Here is a 22996-nt window from a genome sequence, read left to right as displayed (position 1 = left end):
GAAGCATTTAGATGAGAATTTGAAATGTCACAGTACATAGTCTTCACATTGAGGATAGCCTCCATCCCGTTGCGTGGCACTACCACCATGCTAAATGGGATAGACTTCGAACAGATCTAGCAACTCAAGACTGGGCATCCAGGAGGTGCTGTGGGCCATCAGCAGCAGCAGAATTGTATCCAACCACAATCTGCAACCTCATGGCCTGGCACATCCCCCACTCTACCATTACCACCAAGCCACGGGAGCAATCCTGGTTCAATGAAGAGTGCAGGAGAGCATGCCAGGAGCACCATCAAGCGTACTGAAAAATGAGGTGTCAATCTGGTGAAGCTACAACACAGGACTACCTGTGTGCCAAACAGCATAAGCAGAAATTAATAGACAGAGCTAAGCGTTTCCCACAACCAATGCATCAGATCTAAGCTCTGTAGTCCTGCCACATCCAGCCGCGAATGGTGGTGGACAATGAAACAATTCACTGGAGGAGGAGACTCCACAAATATCCCCTTCCTCAATGATGGAGGAGCCCAGCATTATACGTGCAAAAGACAAGGCTGAGGAATTCGCAACAATCTTCAGCCAGAAGTGCCAAGTGGATAATCCAGTTCGGTCTCCTCCAGGATCACAGATCTCAGTCTTCAGCAAATACAATTCACTCCACGTGATATCAAGAAATGACTGAAGGCACTGGATACTGCAAAGGCTATGGGTCCTGACAATATTCCGGCAATAGTATTGAAGACTTGTGCTCCAGCACTTGCTGCACCCCTAGCCAAGCTGTTCCGGTACAGCTACAACACTGGCATCTACTCGGCAATGTGGAAAATTGGCCAGGTATGTCCTGTACACAAGAAACAGGACAAATCCAACCCTGCCAATTACTGCCCTATCAGTCTACGCTCCATCATCAGCAAAGTAATGGCAGGAGTCATCAACAGTGTTACCAAGCGACACTTACGCGGCAATAGCCTGCTCACGGACGGTCAGTTTGGGTTCCGCCAGGATTTCTCAGCTCCTGACCTCATTACAGCCTTCGTTCAAACATGGACAAATGAGCTGAATACCAGAGGTGAGGTGGGAGTGGCTGCCCTTAACATCAAGGCAGCATTTGACCGAGTGTGGCATCAAGGAGCCCCAGCTAAACTAGAGTCAATGTGAATCAGGAAAAAACCCTCCACTGGTTAGTCATACCTGACACAAAGGAAGATGGTTGTGGTGGTTGGAGGTCAATCCTCTCAGCAGCAGGACATCACTGCAGGAGTTCCTCAGGGGAGTGTCCTAGGCCCAACCATCTTCAGCTGCTTCATCAATGACCTCCCTTCCATCATAAGGTCAGAAGTGGGGATGTTCGATGATGACTGCACAATGTTCAGCACCATTCGCGACTCCTCAGATAATGAAGCAGTCCCTGTCCAAATGCAGCAAGACTTGGACAATATCCAGGCTTGGGCTGGCAAGTGGCAAGTTGCATTCGCGCCTCACAAGATGGCAATGACCATCTCCTACAAGACAGGATCTAACCACCGCCCTTGACATTCAATGGCATTACCATCGCTGAATCCCCCACAATCAACATCCTGGGGGTTACTATTGATCAGAAACTGAACTGGACTAGCCACATTAATACTGTGGTTACCAGGGCAGATCAAAGGCCAGGAATCCTGCGGCGAGTAACTCACCTCTTGACCCCCCAAAGCTTGTCCACCATCCACAAGGCACAAGTCAGGAGTGTGATGGAACACTGTCCATTTGCCTGGATGAGTGCAGCTCCAACAACACTCAAGAAACTCAACACCATCCAGGACAAAGCATCCGCTTGATTGCTCCCCCTTCCACAAATATTCAATCCCTCCGCCAACGGCGAACAGCGGCAGCCGTGTGCACCATCTACAAGATGCACTGCAGTAACTCATCAAGATTCCTTAGACAGCACCTTCCAAACCCACGACCACTACCACCTAGAAGGACAAGAGCAGCAGATACCTGGGAACCCCACCACCTGGAGGTTCCCCTGCTAGTCATCCACCACTTTGACTAGGAAATATATCGCCGCTACGACACTGTCGCTGGGGCAACATCCTGGAACTCCCTCCCTAACAGCATCGTGGGTGTACCTACATCTCAGGGACTGCAGGCAGCTCATCACCACCTTCTGAAGGGCGACTAGGGATGGACAATAAATGCTGGCCTAACCAGCGACGGCCACATCCCGGAAATGAATTTTTAAAAAACAAAGCTACAGACGAAGTGCTGAGAAATGGGATTAGAATAGATAGGTGCTTGATGGCTGGTGCACACAGGATGGGCCGAAGAGCTTTTATCTGTGCTGTAAAACTCTGACTATATTTGGATTTGAATTTTTGTTTATTTTCACGTGTACCGAGGTACAGTGAAAAGTATTTTTCAGCGAGCAGCTCAAACAGATCACTAAGTACATGGGAAGAAAAGAAAAGAAAAGAAAATACATAATAGGGCAACACAGGGTACACAATGTACCTACATAAGCACCGGCATCGGATGAAGCATACAGGGTGTAGTGTTAATGAGGTCAGTCCATAAGAGGGTCGTTTAGGAGTCTGGTAACAGCGGGGAAGAAGCTGTTTTTGAGTCTGTTCGTGCGTGTTCTCAGACTTTTGTATCTCCTGCCCGATGGAATAAGTTGGAAAAGTGAGTAAGCCAGGTGGGAGGGAGGGGTCTTTGATTATGCTGCCCGCGTTCCCCAGGCAGCGGGAGGTGTAGATGGAGTCAATGGATGGAAGGCGGGCTTGTGTGATGGACTGGGCTGTGTTCACGACTCTCTGACGTTTCCTGCGGTCTTGGGCCGAGCAGTTGCCATACCAGGCTGTGATGCAGCCGGATAGGATGCTTTCTATGGTGCATTGTAAAAGTTGGTAAGAGTTAATGTGGACATGTTGAATTTCCTTAGTTTCCTGAGGATGTACGGTAGCACAGTGGTTAGCACAGTTGCTTCACATCTCCAGGGTCCCAGGTTTGATTCCCGGCTTGGGTCACTGTCTGTGCGGAGTCTGCATGTCCTTCCCATGTCTGCGTGGATTTCCTCCGGGTGCTCCGGTTTCCTCCCACAGTCCAAAGATGTGCAGGTTAGGTGAATTGGCCATTCTAAATTGTCCTTAGTGTCCAAAAAGGTTAGGTTGGGTTACGGCGGTAAAGGTGATTGACATAGAACTTACAGTGCAGATGGAGGCCATTCGGCCCATCGAGCCTGTAACCGGCTCTTGGAAAGAGCACCCTACCCAAGGTCAACACCTCCACCCTATCCCCATAACCCAGTAACCCCACCCAACACCAAGGGCACTTTTGGACACTAAGGGCAATTTATCATGGCCAATCCACCTAACCTGCACATCTTTGGACTGTGGGAGGAAACCGGAGCACCCGGAGGAAACCCACGCACACACGGGGAGGACGTGCAGACTCCGCACAGACAGTGACCCAAGCTGGAATCGAACCTGGGATCCTGGAGCTGTGAAGCAATTGTGCTATCCACAATGCTACTGTGCTGCCCTTGGATAGGGTGGAGGTGCGGCTTACGTAGGGTGCTCTTTCCAACGGCTGGTGCAGACTCTATGGGCTGAATGGCCTCCTTCTGCACTGTAAATTCCATGATTCTAAGTACAGGCGTTGTTGTGCTTTCTTGGTGGGAGCGCCGACGTGGGTGGACCAGGACAGAGTTTTGGAGATGTGCACCCCTAGGAATATATGACCGTGACCACGACTAAACAGTGGCTGCCAACGTTTGGGTGAAGCAAGTCTGCGACTTGTTTAAACAGCTTCAAGAGACCGAAGCCAGTAGAGACAAAGGGTTGGGGTGAACTTTAGAGCTGGGGGAGGGCAAGGCGATGGAGAGAACCAAGGATGATCAGCTTTTTAAATTGGAGGCATTGAGGAACTTGGACCCAATGTCGATCAACGAGGTTGGGAGTGTCCACAATGTGCCAACTGGTGCTGCATGGGATACAGGCAGGAGAGTCTCGGATGACCCGGCTCATGCAGGATGGAGGATGGGACACCCTCCCGACTGGCGAGCTTTGGAATAATCGTGGCTGGGAGTGTTTTTAGCGACAGACGGATCAAATAGGGCAAAGTTATCAGGGTGAAAATACCGTGGTTCAGGGGAGGGAGGCAGGCTCAGAAACCCATCCGGGGGTTGAGAGACAGGCTCCTCCAGATTGTCTGGCAAACTTCCACCCTTCCCTAACTCAGGGACGCCACAGCCCATTGAAACTTCTTTTTGTGGCCAGCCGAGAGGAGTTTAATAAACTCAACGCAGACATGGCCACAAAATGGTACAGTGGGTTCTCAGATCAATACAGTGCACCACAAAGTGGCAGAGTGTGGGCTTGAAGGCCACATGTCCCACACAGCCAGTTCCTGTTTCTCGGTTGTGTCACTGGCGGCCCACACAAGGCAGCCACCAATCACTGTCCCCCGTGGGGTAGACGTTAGTAACTCTCTTACACCTCCTAGTGGCAAGTGGCATAAAAAGATCAGAAAATAAGAAAAAGGCGCAGGAGTGGGCCAGCTCGACCATTCTACGTGATAACGGCCCATCTCCTACCTCCAGCCTACCTCCCTGCACTATCCCCATATCCCTTGATTCCCTTAATATCAAAATATCTATCAATAGTCTTTAGTAATATTAGAGAGGCAGGGTAGCACAGTGGTTAGCACTGTTGCTTCACAGCGTCAGGGTCCCAGGTTCGATGCCTGGGCCTCTGTCTGTGCGGAGTCTGCACGTTCTCCCCCTGTCTGCATAGGTTTCCTCCGGGTGCTCCGGTTTCCTTCCACAGGGGCTAGTTTAGCACAGTGGGCTAAACAACTGGCTTGTAATGCAGAATAAGGCCAGCAGCGGGGGTGCAATTCCCGTAGCAGCCTCCCCGAACAGGCGCCGGAATATGGCGACTAGGGGCGTTTCACAGTAACTTCATTTGAAGCCGGCTTGTGACAATAAGCAATTATTATTATTACAAGTCCCGAAAGACGTGCTGTTCGGTAATTTAGACATTCTGAATTCTCCCTCCGTGTTACCCGAACAGGCGCCGGAATGTGGTGACTCAGGAATTTTCACAGTAGATGTACCTTCACTGTTCCTTCACTGGCACTGGGTCAAAACCCTAGGCCTCCCTTCTTAACAGCACCTTGAGTATGTCTCGACCACATGGGCTGCAGCGGTTCAAAAGGAGGCTCGCCTCCACCTTCTCAAGGGCAATTAGGGAATAAATGCTGGCCTGGCCAGCAACTTCCACATTCCTTGAATGAATTTTTAAAAGGCAGGCAGGGTAAGAACACTCTGCTGCTAGGGCTGAGTAGCACGGAGCACAGTGGCTAGCACTGTTGCTTCACAGCGCCAGGGTCCCAGGTTCGATTCCCGGCTTGGGTCACTGTCTGTGCGGAGTCTGCATGTTCTCCCCGTGTCTGCGTGGGTTTCCTCCGGGCGCTCCGGTTTCCTCCCACAAGTCCTGAAAGACGTGCTTGTTAGGTAATTTGGACATTCTGAATTCTCCCTCTGTGTACCCGAACAGGTGCCGGAGTGTGGGGACTAGGGGATTTTCACAGTAACTTCATTGCAGTGTTAATGTAAGCCTACTTGTGACAATAAAGATTATTATTATTAAACTCTCCCATTCATCCTGTAGGAATTCTTCTTACTGTGCTACAGGGAAAGGAGCTAGCTGGGGTGAGTAGATGGGAAGTGGTTAATGTCTATTCCAGTCCTGAGGTTTACAGGGACTAGTGATGTAGTTAATAAGATGTATGAACAAAGGAAATAAATAAGTGAGTGACATAATTAAGTAACTAATGAAAACACACTAAGGATGGCAAGTCAGCAGGTGTATCAAAGCTGCAGTATGTGGGAGTTCCTGGGTGCCAGTGTGGTCCAGGGTAAGCATGTCTGCAGTAAGTGTTTGCGGCTCAAGGAGATTTGGCCCAGAGTCATTGAGCTGGAGGCTGTGTTGGGTGCACTGCGACAACTCAGCAGAGAGGGGGAAAGTTACCTGGAGGCTATGTACCATGAGGCAGTCGCACCACGTAGGGTAGAGTAGGGTCTTCGGATTTGGTGAATGCTCAGGGTCCGGAGGGTGTGACTACATGTGCGATGGGTAAGGGGTGTGGTGTTCTTTGTGGTTCAGATCCTAGGATGGTTGGCGTAGAGCTCACAAAGACCACAACTAGCTTTTATACTAAACAAAGCTAAAGATTTATTTACACTACCTATTTGAATTTGGCCTCTTACTTCTATATAATTAACAATAAACATAGAATCTACACTCATCTACCACTAATCTCTACACTAACACAATAACTATGATCTGCTCTCACTCACGCTAGCTTTCCTACAGTCTGTACTCTACTCTTCTCCTCAACACTCTCCCAGAAGGCTTAGCATCGATGCTTTATATAGTTCTGCATCTAGCTCCCTCTAGTGATTGATTCGCACATAATATTAACCCTTACAGTTCTGTACATTTCTCATAATATCACAAGGGGGACCCAAAGGGGAGGAATGCAGGAGCTTCAGCCTTTGCAATTGTCCAATAGCTTTGAAGTTCTTTCAGCTTGTTTGGATGAGAGTGAGGGGTGCACGGTGAGTGACCGTGGCACCGTGGTACAGGAGGCCATTCAATAGGAGAGGCAGGAATGTAGTGGCAGTAGGGGACAGTAAAGTGAGGGGGATTGGTACTCTTCCCTGGGGCAGCACGGTAGCATGGTGGTTAGCACAATTGCTTCACAGCTCCAGGGTCCCAGGTTCGATTCCGGCCTCGGGTCACTGTCTGTGCGGAGTCTGCACATCCTCCCGTGTGTGCGCGGGTTTCCTCCGGGTGCTCCGGTTTCCTCCCACAGTCCAAAGATGTGCAGGTTAGATGGATTGGCTATGATAAATTGCCCTTAGTGTCCAAAAGTGCCCTTAGTGTTGGGTGGGGTTACTGGGTTATGGGGATAGGGTGGAGGTGTTGACCTTGGGTAGGGTGCTCTTTCCATGAGCCGGTGCAGACTCGATGGGCCGAATGGCCTCCTTCTGCACTGTAAATTCTATGAAATTCTGTAAGTTCTGACAGCCGCGTTGCCTGCCCAGTGCCATGTTTCAGGACACCTCCCCCAGGGTGGAGGGGAACTTGTAGTGGGGGAGAGATGGTCCATGTGTCGTGGTCCATGAAGGTACCAACGACATTGGAAGAACGAGGAAATAGGTTCTACAAAGAGAGTATGAGGAGCCAGGCACTAAATGAAAAAGCAGAGCCTCAAGGTAATCATCTCTGGGTTATAACTTGAACCGCGTTCAAATTGGCATAGGGCACATAAAATGATTGCGTGGCCCAAAGGCTGGTGTGGGAGGGGTGGGCCCCAGGCCATGGGACACCAGCATCGGTACTGGGGAAAGTGGGGGCTGTAATGTTCGGATGGTCTATACCTGCACCATGCTGGGACCAGTCCCATACCTAGGGGAGTACAAAGAGTTTTAGACTATGGGGGCAAGGGATAATATTTGGGAAGATGTGGTGAATCGAAGAGTAGAGACAAGGCAAGAGGGAAAGATGTTAATGTGGGAAATGGTAAACAAGCCATGACAGGAAAGGACAGGGAGTACAAAACTAAGAGGTTAAAAAAATAACAAAAGGATGGACAGAATTCTCCCACTGGGACAAATTCCTGTGGCGGATGTGGGGACAGGGAGTGTTTAACCCTGTTGTACCCTCAATAACGACGCTAGAGAGTAAAACGGTAAAGAAGGCTTTTGTCAGCTAAGAACTAGCCTGGTGCCGAGACGGGTGCTTACTGGGTGCCGCCTACAAGGCGGACCCTTATATACGGCTCCCAGGCGGGCGGAGCCAGAGGCGGAGTCCCCCAGGGTTCCAAGCCCGGTCTTAAAGGGGACATCACCTTACATGATGATAAGTGTACAGTAATACTGTAACCGTTCATCACAAACCCGCTGCAGAAGCCAAAGGGAAATCACACTATATTTTCTGGCCTCAACCTCATTAGTTATGAATCCAGGGGTTTCGCGCCATATTCCATGGTGGGCAGTCTTGATCACACGTGCTGCGCCATGGTATGTGGACACCATATTGAAAAGGTGCCCAACATCCCTGACCCGCCTTTGAAGAAAGAAGATGGACCTCCAGCAACACTCTGAGGCTGGAAGATGGAACTCCTTGATGGAGAACCTGGAAGATCTAACTGATGGATGCTCCTCCCACCCACTGTGATGTTCCAGGCTCCAGGGACACTGGCGGCCTCCATCCCGACCTCCAGAGAGAGACACAGGTAAGTCCTGGTTACCTACACCCCACGTTATTGCACATGTGTTCCGGGTCTGCGTGTTTTCCTACTGACAGCGCGGAGAATCGGGCATTGGCTAGATTCCAGTGGGGCCTTCACCTGCACCCCATTAGTGCCCTCCGGCAGGGGGCATGGGAGAACTCCACCCCACAAAACAAAAAGCTCTGTATCTGAATGCTTGTCGCATTCAAAAGAAGACAGCTGAACTGATCGAACAAATAGAAATAAATAAGTACCACCTGATAGCCATTGCAGAGACATGGCTGGAAAAGGCATAGATCGGGTCCCTCGGTTCAGCAAACCAGGATGTAGAAATGGTTTGGATAGAGGTGAGAAACGATAAAAGCAAGAAGCCACTTGTGGAAGTGGAGGACAGGGTCCCTAACAGTAAGGAAAAAATAATGAGAGCCTGTCTGAAAGATACAGCAATAATCTTGGGGGATTTTACATAGAACATACAGTGCAGAAGGAGGCCATTCAGCCCACCGAGGCTGCACCAACCCACTTAAGCCCTCACTTCCACCTTATCCCCATAACCCAATAACCCCTCCTAACCTTTTTGGACACTAAGAGCAATTTAGCATGGCCAATCCACCTAGCCTGCACGTCTTTGGACTGTGGTAGGAAACCGGAGCTCCCGGAGGAAACCCACGCAGACACGGGGAGAACGTGCAGGCCCCGCACAGTGAACCAGCCGGGAATCGAACCTGGGACCCTGGAGCTGTGAAGCCACAGTGTCAGCCACGTGTGCTACGGTGCTGCCCTACTGGGAAAATCAGATGGGCACAGGTGGCTGAGATGAGGACTACTTGGGAAAGGAGGAGAGGATGGGACAGATGGGAGGCAGGGAGAGGAGAGGACCGTGAGGTAGAGTGTTGCACTGTTTATATATCTCAGAGCAATGCAGAGGTGACACTCGGTATTCTGTGTGCGACAGGTTTATTTATAACCACATAGCCTGTGGCCCTTGGCCACCTTCTCAAGGCTGTTAGGGATGGGCAACAAATACTGGCCTAGCCAGTGAAGCCCGTATTCTGTGAATTTTGTTTTTAGTTAGAAGAGTTTTAAAATATCTCTGCAGTCACTCTTGCTTACAGCTCAGCTGACAATAGCTTCAACGGTGTCTGTTTCTTTTGCCCATGGCCCACACCTGGCTTAACCAATCAAGTACAGTGAGCATGGAACAGTTGCCAGACTCATGATCAAACACAGAACAAATGAAGACTCCAGAGAGCATGAGCGGGGAAAGGAGGACTAAGAAAAAGGAGAGGGCAAGAGAGGAGACTCAAACCCTTCCTAATGCTGTCCTCACCTTGACTAATAACGTTTGCCGAGCCCAGAACCACTTTGAGATAGGGCTGTCGACAGGGACAGCGCCTACAGGGCTTAAAGGAGAAGACTCTACAAAGCGACCGTGACTTTATTGGGACACTCTTCCCCACTCCCTGGATCCTGGGTCATAGCAACAGTCACATTCCATGTGATTATATTTCATTCCAAAGGAATGACTGTACGATAGGTGCACAAGCAGCTGCATTCACTATGTTGCACGCCTAAGGTGCTTTTTACTGGTTTGAGCGAAGCTGTGAAACCGCCAACCAAATTGAACTATTAGTGCACTAATGGCCATCACGCAAGGGTAATTACCTAAATAGGATTAGATTTAGCCAATTAAATATGAAGATATTTAATTTAAATGAATATGTGGGAGGCTCACACCCTGTGAACAAAATTTTATTTCCTGTTCTTACAATTTTTGTTGCACACATTTACCATTGTAAATTGCTATGTCAACTGTCACAAGTTGGTCGCAGGCTCTGGACACTGGGTGGTACTTTGACGGGAGGTTCTGAAGCCTCAGCCCAACTCTGTGGCAATTTGCATCTGGCAACATTGAATGTGTCAACTAACTAGGGGACAACAGCACATATTTTGTCCTGCTCTATGGAGGGCTGGTTTAGCTCTGTGTGCTAGACAGCTGGTTTGTGATGCAGATTAAGACCAGTAGCGTGGGTTTAATTCCTGTACCAGCTAAGGATTCTGAATTCTCCCTCTGTATACCTGAACAGGTGCCAGAACGTGGCAACTGGGAGCTTTTCCCAGTAACTTCATTGCAGTGTTAATTTACATAGAATTTACAGTGCAGAAGGAGACCATTCGGCCCATTGAGTCTGCACCGGCTCTTGGAAAGAGCACCCTACCCAAGGACAGCACCTCCACCCTATCCCCATAACCCAGCAACCCCACCCAACACTAAGGACAATTTTGGACACTAAGGTCAATTTATCATGGCCAATACACCTAACCTGCACATCTTTGGACTGTGGGAGGAAACCGGAGCACCCGGAGGAAACCCACGCACACACGGGGAGGATGTGCAGACTCTGCACAGACAGTGACCCAAGCCGGAATTGAACCTGGGACCCTGGAGCTGTGAAGCAATTGTGCTATCCACAATACTACCGCAATGTAAGCCTACTTGTGACAATAATGGCTATTTATTTATTTTATTTTAGTTAACCTGTGACATCCTCAGGGATCACTCCGTGACAGGCTCTGTGATTCTGCAGCCTTGCACTGTGGGGCTCACTAACAGTCAGAATGCCTGCGGGGTTGCCCAATCTGATCGAACAGCTGGCCTCAGAGAGCAGAGCCTCCTCTCCCGCGCCCCCCCTGTGGCTTCACAGCCAAGGCCTTGTAGGACCCTCAGCTGCTCTTGGGGCAGCACGGTAGTACAAGTGGATAGCACTGTGGCTTCACAGCCAGATTCGATTCCCCACTGGGTCACTGGCTGTGCGGAGTCTGCACGTTCTCCCCGTGTCTGCGTGGGTTTCCTCCGGGTGCTCCGGTTTCCTCCCACAGTCCAAAGATGTGCGGGTTAGGTGGATTGGCCATGCTAAATTGCCCTCAGTGTCCAAAAAGGTTAGGAGGGGTTATTGGGTTACAGGGATAGGGAGGACGTGAGGTGTTAAGTGGGTCGGTGCAGACTCGATGGGCCAAATGGCCTCCTTCTGCACTGTATGTTCTTAAGTCGCAATCGGGTACATTTTCATTTCCCACGAAGGACTGAGGAGCTAGAGGGGCAAGATTTCATACGTCTGCAGGAAAATACTACTTATGCGCCCAGGGCAAAAATTCCCAGTCAAAGGAAAGAGAGGCTCGAGGAGCTTCAAAGCTAAAGAAAAAGATAACACAATCAGCCCGCAAATGTTTGACGATGTGACTTTAAACAGTTGATCATGGACAACGTGTGGGTTTGAAGTGGCTCTGATGTTGGTGCAGGAAGGTGGTGAGCAGGAAATGATCCTAAATGCAGAGCAGCTGTCAGCTGGGAGCTGTGGAGGAGTTTGTGATGCGACCCCAGGCCGGATGTTCCGGCTCCTTCTGCACTTTGTCTTTGCATTGTCTGCCGCATGTGCACACAAGGAAAAATTGCCAAGGCAACTACTCCACCAAACACCATGCAGCTCGCTGGAAATCCAGAACCGGCATTTATAGAACGTATTTGCCATGAAGAGTAGCAGGATCACGTGTGTGTAACCAGGGATGGCCTGGAAAGGATGAATGTTAGGGGGACATAGGGCCATAGAATGCATACAGTGCAGGAGGAGGCCATTCGGCCCATCCAGTCTGCACACTGACCCTCTGAAAGAGCATCCCGACTCTGGCCCAGTCCCTCACCCTATCACTCTAACCCCACCTAACCCTTGGACACTAAGGGCAAGTTATCCTGGCCAATCCACCTAACCTGCACACCTTTGGACTGTGGGAGGAAACCGGAGCACCCGGAGGAAACCCACGCGGACACGGGGAGGACGTGCAGACTCCGCACAGACAGTGACCCCGGGTCCCTGGCGCTGTGAGGCAGCAGTGCTAACCACCGCGCCGCCGTTCAGAGCGGTCAGTCCCAAGGAAACTTTCAGAGAAACAGAGAATTTTCGGGAGAGAGTTCCAAAGAACGAAACCTGTTTTTATTCTTTCATGAGATGCGAGCTACATTTGCTGCCCAACCCGACATGCTCACGCAGTGAGTGGCCTGCTGAACCATTTCGGAGGACGGATAAGAGTCAACCACATCGCTGTGGGCTCTGGAGTCACAATGCCGGCCAGGCCGGGTAAGGACGGCAGATTCCCTTCCCTAAAGGGCATGAGTGAACCAGACGGGTTTTTACGACAATCAACGACAGTTGTCATGGTCACCACTATTGAGATTTAACGTCAGCCCATACTGGCGGGACAACAACAGGAGTGGGAAAATGGGAAGAAGTTTGTTGTTTTCCCAAAGGGCGAGAAGGTGGGGAAAGCAGCGGTTTGCTAGGCCCACTGTTTCAGAAATCCTACTTCGTCATTCCCTGTAAAATAGTGGAACTAATCGCCAGGAGTAAATGCATTAACAATCCGGCAATCACCCGTCAACATGGACCCAGGAGGCGGGGACCCTGTCTAATGAATCTCCTCAATTTCTTTGAAATTGTGACAACCCGCGTAGACGGTGAAAGGCCGTATGATGTGGTGTACCTCAACTTTCAAAAGGCTCTAGAAGAAATTCCACATGAAAGGCTGTCAATTGAAAAGGCTGTGGGCAGGGTAATCCCCCAGAACAGACAGGAAACTGCTTGTGGGCTGGGAAACAATGAGCACTTGTTGGAGGGGGTTACTTCAGTGAGGAGAGGCGCTCAATTAGGTGTGTTGGGGACCAGTGCTGGGACCACCACTGCTCCTGGCTGGGAAAGACAACATGCTGCCTGTTAGTTTACAGGTGATACTAAACCTGGAGGGAAAGTGTAATCAGAAAAAACAGCTGGGAAATTCTAGTTTGAACTGGACAACATGAGCACACGGGAAAACTCACAGCAGAGCTCTGCATAGAGGGAGCATCATGAGAATCACAGAATTGATACCGTGCGAAAGGAGGCCATTCAGCCCATCGAGTCTGCACCGGCTCTCCGAATGAGCAGGTCACCAGGTGCCATTCGTCTGCCTTTTCCCCGTAAACCTACACATTCCTCTGTTCCAGATAACAGTCTAATCCTCTTTTGAATGCCGTGTGTTAACCTGCCTCCACCACGCTCTCAGGCAGCGCATTCCAGATCTTAACCATTTGCTGTGTGAATCAGCCTTTTTCTCAGGTAGCTTTTGCTTCTTTTGCCAATGGGGCTGGTTTAGCACACTGGGCTAAATTGCTGGCTTTGAAAGCAGACCAAGGCAGGCCAGCAGCACGGTTCGGATTCCTGTACCAGCCTCCCCGAACAGGCGGCGGAATGTGGCGACTAGGGGCTTTTCACAGTAACTTCATTTGAAGCCTACTTGTGACAATAAGCAATTTTTCAATTACTTTAAATGGGTATTGTCATGATACGCAGGCACACACACATAATGGTATACAGACAAGCAGCTAATGGACAGAGAGAACAGGACATGACCAATAAGCAGGCAGGACACTCAGGGGTGGGATCTGACTATAAAAGTCACGAGGCACTCACCTCTTCATTCTCCGTCCTTTCACGAGGCGGTGACAGTTTCTCCTCACCTGCTCGGTCCAGCCCCCTCATCATTCTGAATACCTCTCAAATTCAGCGTAACCACCTTGCTCTTGCGTTGTACGCCCCTATTAATAAAGCCCGGGATACTACAGGCTTGACTAACTGCTCTCTCCACCTGCTCTGGTACCTTTAATGACTTAGGCACGTGTACATCGAGGGCTGGCTGTTCCTGCACCCCTGTTAGAGTTGTCCCCCTTATTTTATAATCATCTCTCCATGTTCATCCGACTAAAATGAATCATACCGTCACAGAGACATAGAAGTTTACAGCATGGAAACAGGCCCTTCGGCCCAGCTTGTCCATGCCACCCAGTTTCTATCACCAAGCTGGTCCCAATTGCCTGCATTTGGCCCATATCCCTCCAAACCCATCTTACCCAGATAACTGTCTAAATGCTTTTAAATGGACAGTCACTTGCTCTTTCCTAGGGTCGGAGAGTCAAGTACTGGGGGACATGGGTTTAAAGCCTGTGGGGAAAAGTTTGGAACAGATGTGCGAGGCAAGTTTTTCACACAGAGGGTGGTAAATATATGGAATGTGCTGCCTAGGGAGGTGGTAGGAGCAGGTACGATAGCAGCGTTTAAGGGACATCTAGACAAATATAAGAATAGAGTGGGAATGGAAGGATACGGAGTCCGTAAGTGCAGACGGTTTTAGTTTAGGCAGGTACCATGGTCAGCACAGGCTTGGAGGGCCGAAGGGCCTGTTCCTGTGCTTTATTGTTCTTTATTCTTTGTAAAAGTCAAAATTGTACCTGCCTCTAATACTGCCTCTGGACCCTTTTGTATCTCTCCCCTCTCCTCTCCAACCACAAGATGCACTGAAATACCTTGTCAAGGCTTTGTCGACAGTAGCTCCCAAAAGGGCAACCTTCAGCAAGTAGAAGGGCATGAACGCAGCAGGGACAGGGGAACACCGTCTCCAGTATGTGTCACGGTAGCACAGTGGTTAGCACAGTTACTTCGCAGCGCCAGGGTCCCAGGTTCGATTCCAGGCTTGGGTGACTGTGTGGAGTCTGCACGTTCTCCCCGTGAGGTTCCTCCGGGTGCCCCTGTTTCCTCCCACAGTCCAAAGATGTGTGGGCTAGGTGGATTGGCTGTAATAAATTGCCTTTAGTGTCCAAAAAAAGGTTGGGTGGGGTTGATCCCAGAGTTGAGGGGATTAGATTATGACGAGAGGTTGAGTAGACTGGGACTGTACTCATTGGAGTTTAGAAGGATGTGGGGGAATCTTATTGAAACATATAAAATTATGAAGGGAATAGATAGGATAGATGCGGGCAGGCTGTTTCCACTGGCCGGGGAAAGCAGAACTAGGGGGCATAGCCTCAAAATAAGGGGAAGTAGATTTAGGACCGAGTTTAGGAGGAACTTCTTCACCCAAAGGGTTGTGAATCTATGGAATTCCTTGCCCAGGGAAGCAGTTGAGGCTCCTTCTTTAAATGTTTTTAAGAAAAAGATAGATGCCTTTCTAAAGAATAAAGGGATTCGGGGATATGGTGTACGGGCCGGAGAGTGGAGCTGAGTCCACAAAGATCAGCCATGATCTCATTGAATGGCGGAGCAGGCTCGAGGGGCCAGATGGCCTACTCCTGCTCCTAGTTCTTATGTTCTTATGTGACTGGGTTACGTGGGTAGGGTAGAGCTGTGGGCTCAAGTGGGGTGATCTCTCCAAGGGCTGGTGCAGGCCCGATGGACCGAATGGCTTCCTTCTGCACTGTAAATTTTATGATATGATTCTATGATTCCTCCAAGTGCCCCTTCAAGTCACACGCCACCCCAACCTGGACACATAGCATCCATTCCATCATCGCCACTGGGCCAGGATCCTGGAACTCTCCGTCCTAACGAACAGCGCTGAGCGAGATCACCACATGGACTTACATAGAACATAGAAAATAAAGCAGAGAACAGGCCCTTCGGCCCACGATGTTGTGCCAAACCTTTTTCCTAGATTAAGAACAAATTATTCTACACCCCATCATTCTCCCGTAATCCATGTACCTATCCAATAGCCGCGTGAAGGTCCCTAATGTTTCCGACTCAACTACTTCCACAGGCAGTGCATTCCATGCCCCCACTACTCTCTGGGTAAAGAACCTACCTCTGATATCCCCCCTATATCTTCCACCATTCACCTTAAATTTATGTCCCCTTGTAATGGTTTGTTCTACCCGGGACAGTCTCTGACTGTCTACTCCATCTATTCCCCTGATCATCTTATAAACCTCTATCAGTCTCCCCTCATCCTTCTCCGTTCTTATGAGAAAAGGCCTAGCACCTCAACCTTTCCGCGTAAGACCTACTCTCCATTCCAGGCAACATCCTGGTAAATCTCCTTTGCACTTTTTCCAAAGCTTCCACACCATTCCTAAAATGAGGTGACCAGAACTGCACACAGTACTCCAAATGTGGCCTTACCAAGGTTTTGTACAGCTGCATCATCACCTCACGGCACTTAAATTCAATCCCTCTGCTAATGAACGCGAGCACACCATAGGCCTTCTTCACAACTCTATCTACTTGAGTGGCAACTTTCAAAGGTCTATGAACATAGACCCCAAGATCTCTCTGCTCCTCCACATTGCCAAGAACCCTACCGTTAACCCTGTATTCCGCATTCATATTTGTCCGTCCAAAATGGACAACCTCACACTTTTCAGGGTGAAACTCCATCTGCCACTTCTCAGCCCAGCTCTGCATCCTATCTATGTCTCTTTGCAGCCGACAACAGCCCTCCTCACTGTCCACAACTCCACCAATCTTCGTATCGTCTGCAAATTTACTGACCCACCCTTCAACTCCCTCATCCAAGTCATTAATGAAAATCACAAACAGCAGAGGACCCAGAACTGATCCCTGTTGTGGCACGCCACTGGTAACTGGGATCCAGGCTGAATATTTGCCATCCACCACCACTCTCTGACTTCAAAGATTCAAGAAGGCAGCTCACCACCATCTTCTCAAGGTAACCCAGCATTGTGGAAGAAATGCTGCCCCTGCCAGCATAGCCATTTCCTGAGAGTTCATTTTTGAGTCATGGGACGAAGAGTTATCTAAGAGTCTTTTATGTAATTGAACTACAGTTACTATGGCACTAGTCTCCATATTGAACTAACACCTTACTCATAGTTAGCACCATGAATTTGCATATTGCAGTAGAAAGGCAAATGAGAATGTTTTTGGACAGATTGATCATTGATTCAACTTTCAACATCCGACATAAGGATTTGCAAACAGCAAATCAACCTAGAAGGGCAGCGGGGCGGAGCAGTGGTTAGCACTGCTGCCTCACGGCACCGACCCCGGCCCCGGGTCACTGTCCGTGTGGAGTTTGCACATTCTCCCCGTGGGTCTCACCCCCGCAGCCCAAAAAAGATGTGCAGGGTAGGTAGATTGGCCGCGCTAAATTGCCCCTTAATTGGGGGAAAAAAAAGAATGGGGCAGTTTAAATTTATATTAAAAAAAGAAAATCGGCCTGGAAACCTTTCAAAGACCAATAATGCAAAGCTGTTAGGAGCAGGTATCCCTAGACTCCCAGACATTGGAGGGACGGCAGGTTCTTGCGCCAAAGGTAGCCTGTTTCTGTGCACAGGTCATATTGTCATTGATCCGAACTGAGAGTAAGGACAGGTGTCAATATGAAAAATCTGTTCGGGTACATTTCAGATAAAGAAGTCTATGACAAGTTGGCATGACAATACGTAAATGTTTGCAGATAGAGAAGGAACGGTAAATGTAATTTTGACCATTTTATTTGTAGATGCCTACATAGTAATATTGGACCATTTCCTCCAAACCAGCCAGGATTCTGGGGTAACTCAATAGAGGAGTGTAGCATTTTGGATAGATGGGCTGACTAGACAGTAACCTCGCCTCCATTAAATGGAGGGTCTAGAACAAGGGGACATGAATCTGACACTACATGTAAGAAACTGAGCGGCACAGTGATAGCACTGAAGTCTCACAGTGCCCAGGTTCGATCCCGGCTCTGGGTCACTGTCCGTGTGGAGTTTGCACATTCTCCCCGTGTCCGCGTGGGTTTCGCCCCCACAACCCAAAGATGTGCAGGCTAGGTGGATTGACCACGCTAAATTGCCCCTTCATTGGAAAAAAAATAATTGGGTGCTCTAAATTTATTTTTTTTAAATGTAAGAATCTGAGGATCACGGGCAAGATACAATATTTTTACACATGAGGGTTGAGAGGCTGCGGAGTGCGGGACCAGAGTTAGCGATTGAGGCAGAAGCCAGCATGTCTTTTAGATTAAATATTGTTCTTGCGATGCCCATATCTCAAGAATGAATAAATAAACATTGTGAAAATATTGTGAAAAGACTGAATTGCTAACAATTGCAGGTTAAAGACAGCCAGTTTGGTGTTGGGGCGAGTTTCTGGGTTGCTGGGGGGAGGGGGGGATGGGGGGGGGGGGAGATTGGGGGGGGGGCCCTTTCTTGTGTATTGTATTGACATTAATTCTGAAGCAAAGCTGCCTTCATTGATGTGTTGGATGCTCTGCTACACAGACGAACCAACACGGTTGGTACAACTCAGTTTTATTACTAACATATATTTACAATGGTAAACTGGTTACTGTGGTTCGTTCATTACCCTTGAATCTGTGGACCTATCCCTAACACTATCTTGGAGTGGCACTCAGCACATGGTGGATGTCTGAGTGGCCTGTTGTGAGCTCTGTGCCCTGAGCTGTCTCCTGCTGGAATGAGCGGGAAGTGTTGTGCCCCTGTTTTTTAGTGTGTATGCTCTTGCCTGTGATTGGCTGTGGTGTTGTGTGTGTACTGATTGGTCCGTTGATCTGACCATCAGTATGTATGTGTGTTTGCACCATGATGTTTACCTGAATATCATGACATCCGCCCTTTTTTACAAGAACATGTGCCTATGTGGTTATTAATAGAGATGTGTACTGAGTGCAGCTGAATGTGTGTGTGTGCAATATCTACAGCATGTACATGAGGCTAAACTATATACAAGGGGCGATGTCGGGTGCGACATAACAACGAGGTTGTCCCATAAACAAAAGGCGGGGAAATGTTGAACGTCAAAACGAACTCCTGTAACGACAAGGAGAAATAGAAACATATTAACACAGTGGTATTATGCATCAGTGAGCCAATGTACAAACAGGCTCATAAGTCCAGTCTAGTAGGTGGGCGACAAATTTGGGTTGACCGCCTCAAGGGTGGGTCAGGATCCACCGACTGAGGGATGGGCCTGGCCACGGGCGACGACGGAATGGGCATGGTGGCAGGAAGCTCCACGAAGTCGACATCAGGAACAACAGGAGGGCGTGGTACCGGTGTAAGTTCCCGTAGCGAGCGTGGAAGCAGGCAAAGAGCCCGGCGATTGCGCCTGCGAATGGAGCCATCAGGCATGCGAACCAGGAACGAGCGGGGAGCCACGCGTCGGAGAACTTCGGCAGGTGCTGACCAGCCATCTTCTGGTAGGTCGATGCGGACGTCGTCTCCAGGGGCCAGGGCGGGAAGATCAGTTACCCATGTGTCATGTGCCACCTTCTGGCGAACGCGGTGCTGTTGCATCCTGTGCAGTACCGGAGCATGGTTGGTTGTGGGGATCAGAATGGAAGGCACAGTGGTCCTGAGGGCGCGACCCATCAACAGCTGGGCTGGTGAGAGGCCAGTGGCTAGTGGGGTCGAGCGATAGGCCAGCAGGGCGAGGCAGAAATCCGATCCGGCAGCAGCAGCCTTGCTGAGGAGCCGCTTGACGATGTGAACGCCCTTCTCCGCCTTTCCATTGGACTGGGGATGCAGAGGGCTGGACGTCACGTGTGTGAAGCCATACGAAGCAGCAAAGGAAGACCATTCCTGGCTGGCAAAACAGGGCCCATTGTCCGACATGACAGTAATCGGAATGCCGTGGCGAGCGAAGGTGTCTTTGCAGGCCCTTATGACAGCGGACGATGTCAAATCGTGCAGGCGTATGACCTCTGGATAGTTTGAAAAGTAATCAATGACGATTACATAGTCCCTGCCAAGCGCGTGAAAAAGGTCCACACCCACTTTCGCCCAGGGGGACGTCACCAGTTCATGGGGCTGAAGCGTCTCAGGAGGTTGCGCCGGTTGAAACCTTTGGCAGGTGGGGCAGTTGAGCACCATATTGGCAATGTCATCACTGATGCCCGGCCAGTATACCGCCTCTCGGGCCCTCCGTCTGCACTTCTCGACCCCCAGATGGCCTTCGTGGAGTTGGTCGAGGACCAGCTTGTGCATGCTGTGCGGAATCACAATCCGGTCCAGCTTTAGTGGGACACCATCAATGACGGCCAAGTTGTCCCGGACATTGTAGAACTGCGGGCACTGTCCTTTGAGCCACCCTCCCGTCATGTGGCGCATCACACGTTGTAGAAGGGGGTCTGCCGCAGTCTACCGGCGAATACGAGCCAGACTGGAGTCATCAGCTGGCAGATTTGCCGATGTGAAGGTCACCTGCGCTTCGACCTGACAGACGGACCCCTCCGAGTCGGGCGGTGTGCTCACTGCTCTAGATAGGGCATCTGCAATGATAATCCTTTCCCGGGGTGTAGGCCAGTTGGAAGTCGTACCTCCTGAGTTTGAGTAGGATGCGCTGGAGGCGAGGGGTCATCTCGTTCAGGTCCTTATGTATGATGCTGACCAGGGGGCGATGGTCAGTCTCAATGGTAAACTGTGGGAGACCATACACGTAGTCATGGAACTTGTCTATTCTGGTTAGCAAACCCAGGCACTCCTTTTCGATCTGCGCGTAGCGCTGTTCTGTGGGGGTCATGGCTCGCGAGGCATAGGCGACCGGGGCCCATGACGCAGTGTCATCCCGCTGTCGGAGTACCGCCCCAATGCCGGACTGGCTGGCATCAGTCAAAATTTTAGTGTCACGAGATGTGTCGAAAAACGGCAATACCGGGGCTGTGGTGAGCTTAATTTTGAGCTCCTCCCATTCCTTCTGGTGTGCGGGCAGCCACTGGAACTCCGTGGACTTCTTGACTAGGTGGCGCAGAGCCGTTGTGTGGGAGGCAAGGTTGGGAATGAACTTCCCCAGGAAGTTGACCATGCCTAGGAAGTGTACCACTGCTTTCTTGTCTGCCGGCTGCGGCATGGCTGTAATGGCGCTCACCTTGTCTGCATCTGGACGGACCCCTGACCGGGAAATGTGGTCCCCCAGGAAGTTCAGCTCGGTTTGGCCGAAAGAACACTTGGCTCGGTTGAGGCGCAGGCCGTTTTCCCGTATCCGCGCAAAGACGCGCTGGAGACGATTGATGTGCTCCTGTGGTGTGGTGGACCAGATGATGACGTCGTCCACGTAGACGCGCACCCCTTCGATGCCCTCCATCATCTGTTCCATGATCCTGTGAAAAACCTCGGATGCCGAGATGGTGCCAAACGGCATTCTGTTATAGCAGAACCTGCCGAAAGGAGTGTTGAAGGTGCACAGCTTCCTGCTGGACTGGTCCAGTTGGACCTGCCAAAAACCCTTCGAGGCATCCAGCTTTGTAAAGATTTTAGCCCGGGCCATTTCGCTCGTGATCTCTTCCCGTTTGGGTATGGGGTAGTGTTCCCTCATTATGTTGTTGTTGAGGTCTTTTGGATCAATGCAGATCCGGAGCTCGCCGGAGGGCTTCTTAACACACACCATGGAGCTGACCCATGGCGTGGGCTCCGTGACCCGGGATAGCACCCCTTGGTCCTGGAGATCCTACAGCTGCTGCTTGAGGCGGTCTTTGAGTGGCGCTGGGACCCTGCGAGGTGCGTGAATGACCGGGGTGGCGTCCGGTTTGAGCCGTATTCTGTAGGTATAGGGCAGTGTGCCCATGCCCTCGAATGCATCCTGGTTGTGGGTGAGGAGCGATTGGAGCTGTGCCCTAAATTCTGCATCCGGAAAGTCTGATGTGCCTTCTGGAGACAGAGCGTGTACCCGCTGAACGAGGTGGAGAACCTTGCATGCCTGTGCGCCTAGCAGGGAGTTCTTTGATGATCCGACTATTTCGAAGGACAGTGTGGCCGTGTATGTGTTGTGTGTCACCTGGAGCTGGTAGGATCCCATGGCCGGGATAACGTTTCCATTGTAGTCGACCATCTTGCAACGGGATGGCCGAATTGGTGGTCTGACCTTCATGGCGTAGAAGGCTGACCATGCTATGAGGTTGGCGGAGGCGCCAGTGTCCAGACGGAATGTTATCGGTGATCGGTTGACCGTCAGGGTGGCACACCATTCATCACCCGGATTGACGCTGTTCACTGGCATCGGATGGTGGGTCCAGCCTGGAGATATCCGGTTCCTGTCAATGACCGCAACACGGAAGGCGTCCGGTCGTCTGTGTCGCTGGTCTGGATATCGTCTGGGCACGACTCGTAGTAAGGAGGTTGAATGGTCCGCACGTCCCTGCGAGGTTGTCGGAATTGTGGAACATTGGCAGGTTGAGCTGCTCGACAGCAGGCAGCGTAGTGGCCCATCTTGCCACAGCGGAGGCATTGAAGGGTTCTTGCGGGACATTGCCGCTTTAAATGTGCGGCTCCACAGTTGCCGCACGTTGTGACGTCATGGCACTCGTTGCGCCACCGCGCATGCGCAGTTCGGTCTTGCGTCGAGCGCGCCTGCGCATCACGTCCCTCTGTATCGACATCTTTTTTGGCGCGCGCAAACACGGGAGGCCGCGGAAAGCGCGCAAAATGGCCGCCCTCGTCCGGGCCGCGGGCCGGGAGGAACACGATCGCCTGGACCCGTTCGGCCTCGTAGGACGCCTGCTGCGCCGATTCGGCCGCTTGGAATTGGGAGTAGCAGCTGGTCGCGTTTTCATGAAGGACACAGGCTTCGATTGCAGAGGCTAGGGTGAGACATTTAATTTTGAGGAGACCCCAAAAACAATCTGGTCCCGAATCATTGAATCGGAGGTGGTGTCGTAACCGCAGGACTGCGTGAGGATATGGAGGTGTGTAAGGAAAGATTGAAAAGGCTCATCCTTACCCTGCAGGCGCTGCTGGAAGAGATACCTCTCGAAGCTCTCGTTTACCTCGACGTGAAGTGTTGGTCGAGTTTGAGAAGGACCGTCTTGTACTTGGTCTTGTCCTCACCTTCCGCGAACACCGGGGAGTTGTAGACATGGATGGCGTGTTGCCCTGCCGTGGAGAGGA

This window comes from Scyliorhinus torazame, chromosome 1, assembly GCF_047496885.1.
Source record: "Scyliorhinus torazame isolate Kashiwa2021f chromosome 1, sScyTor2.1, whole genome shotgun sequence".
In the NCBI taxonomy this organism is placed as follows: domain Eukaryota; kingdom Metazoa; phylum Chordata; class Chondrichthyes; order Carcharhiniformes; family Scyliorhinidae; genus Scyliorhinus; species Scyliorhinus torazame.
Note: the sequence above shows the minus strand (reverse complement) of the source record.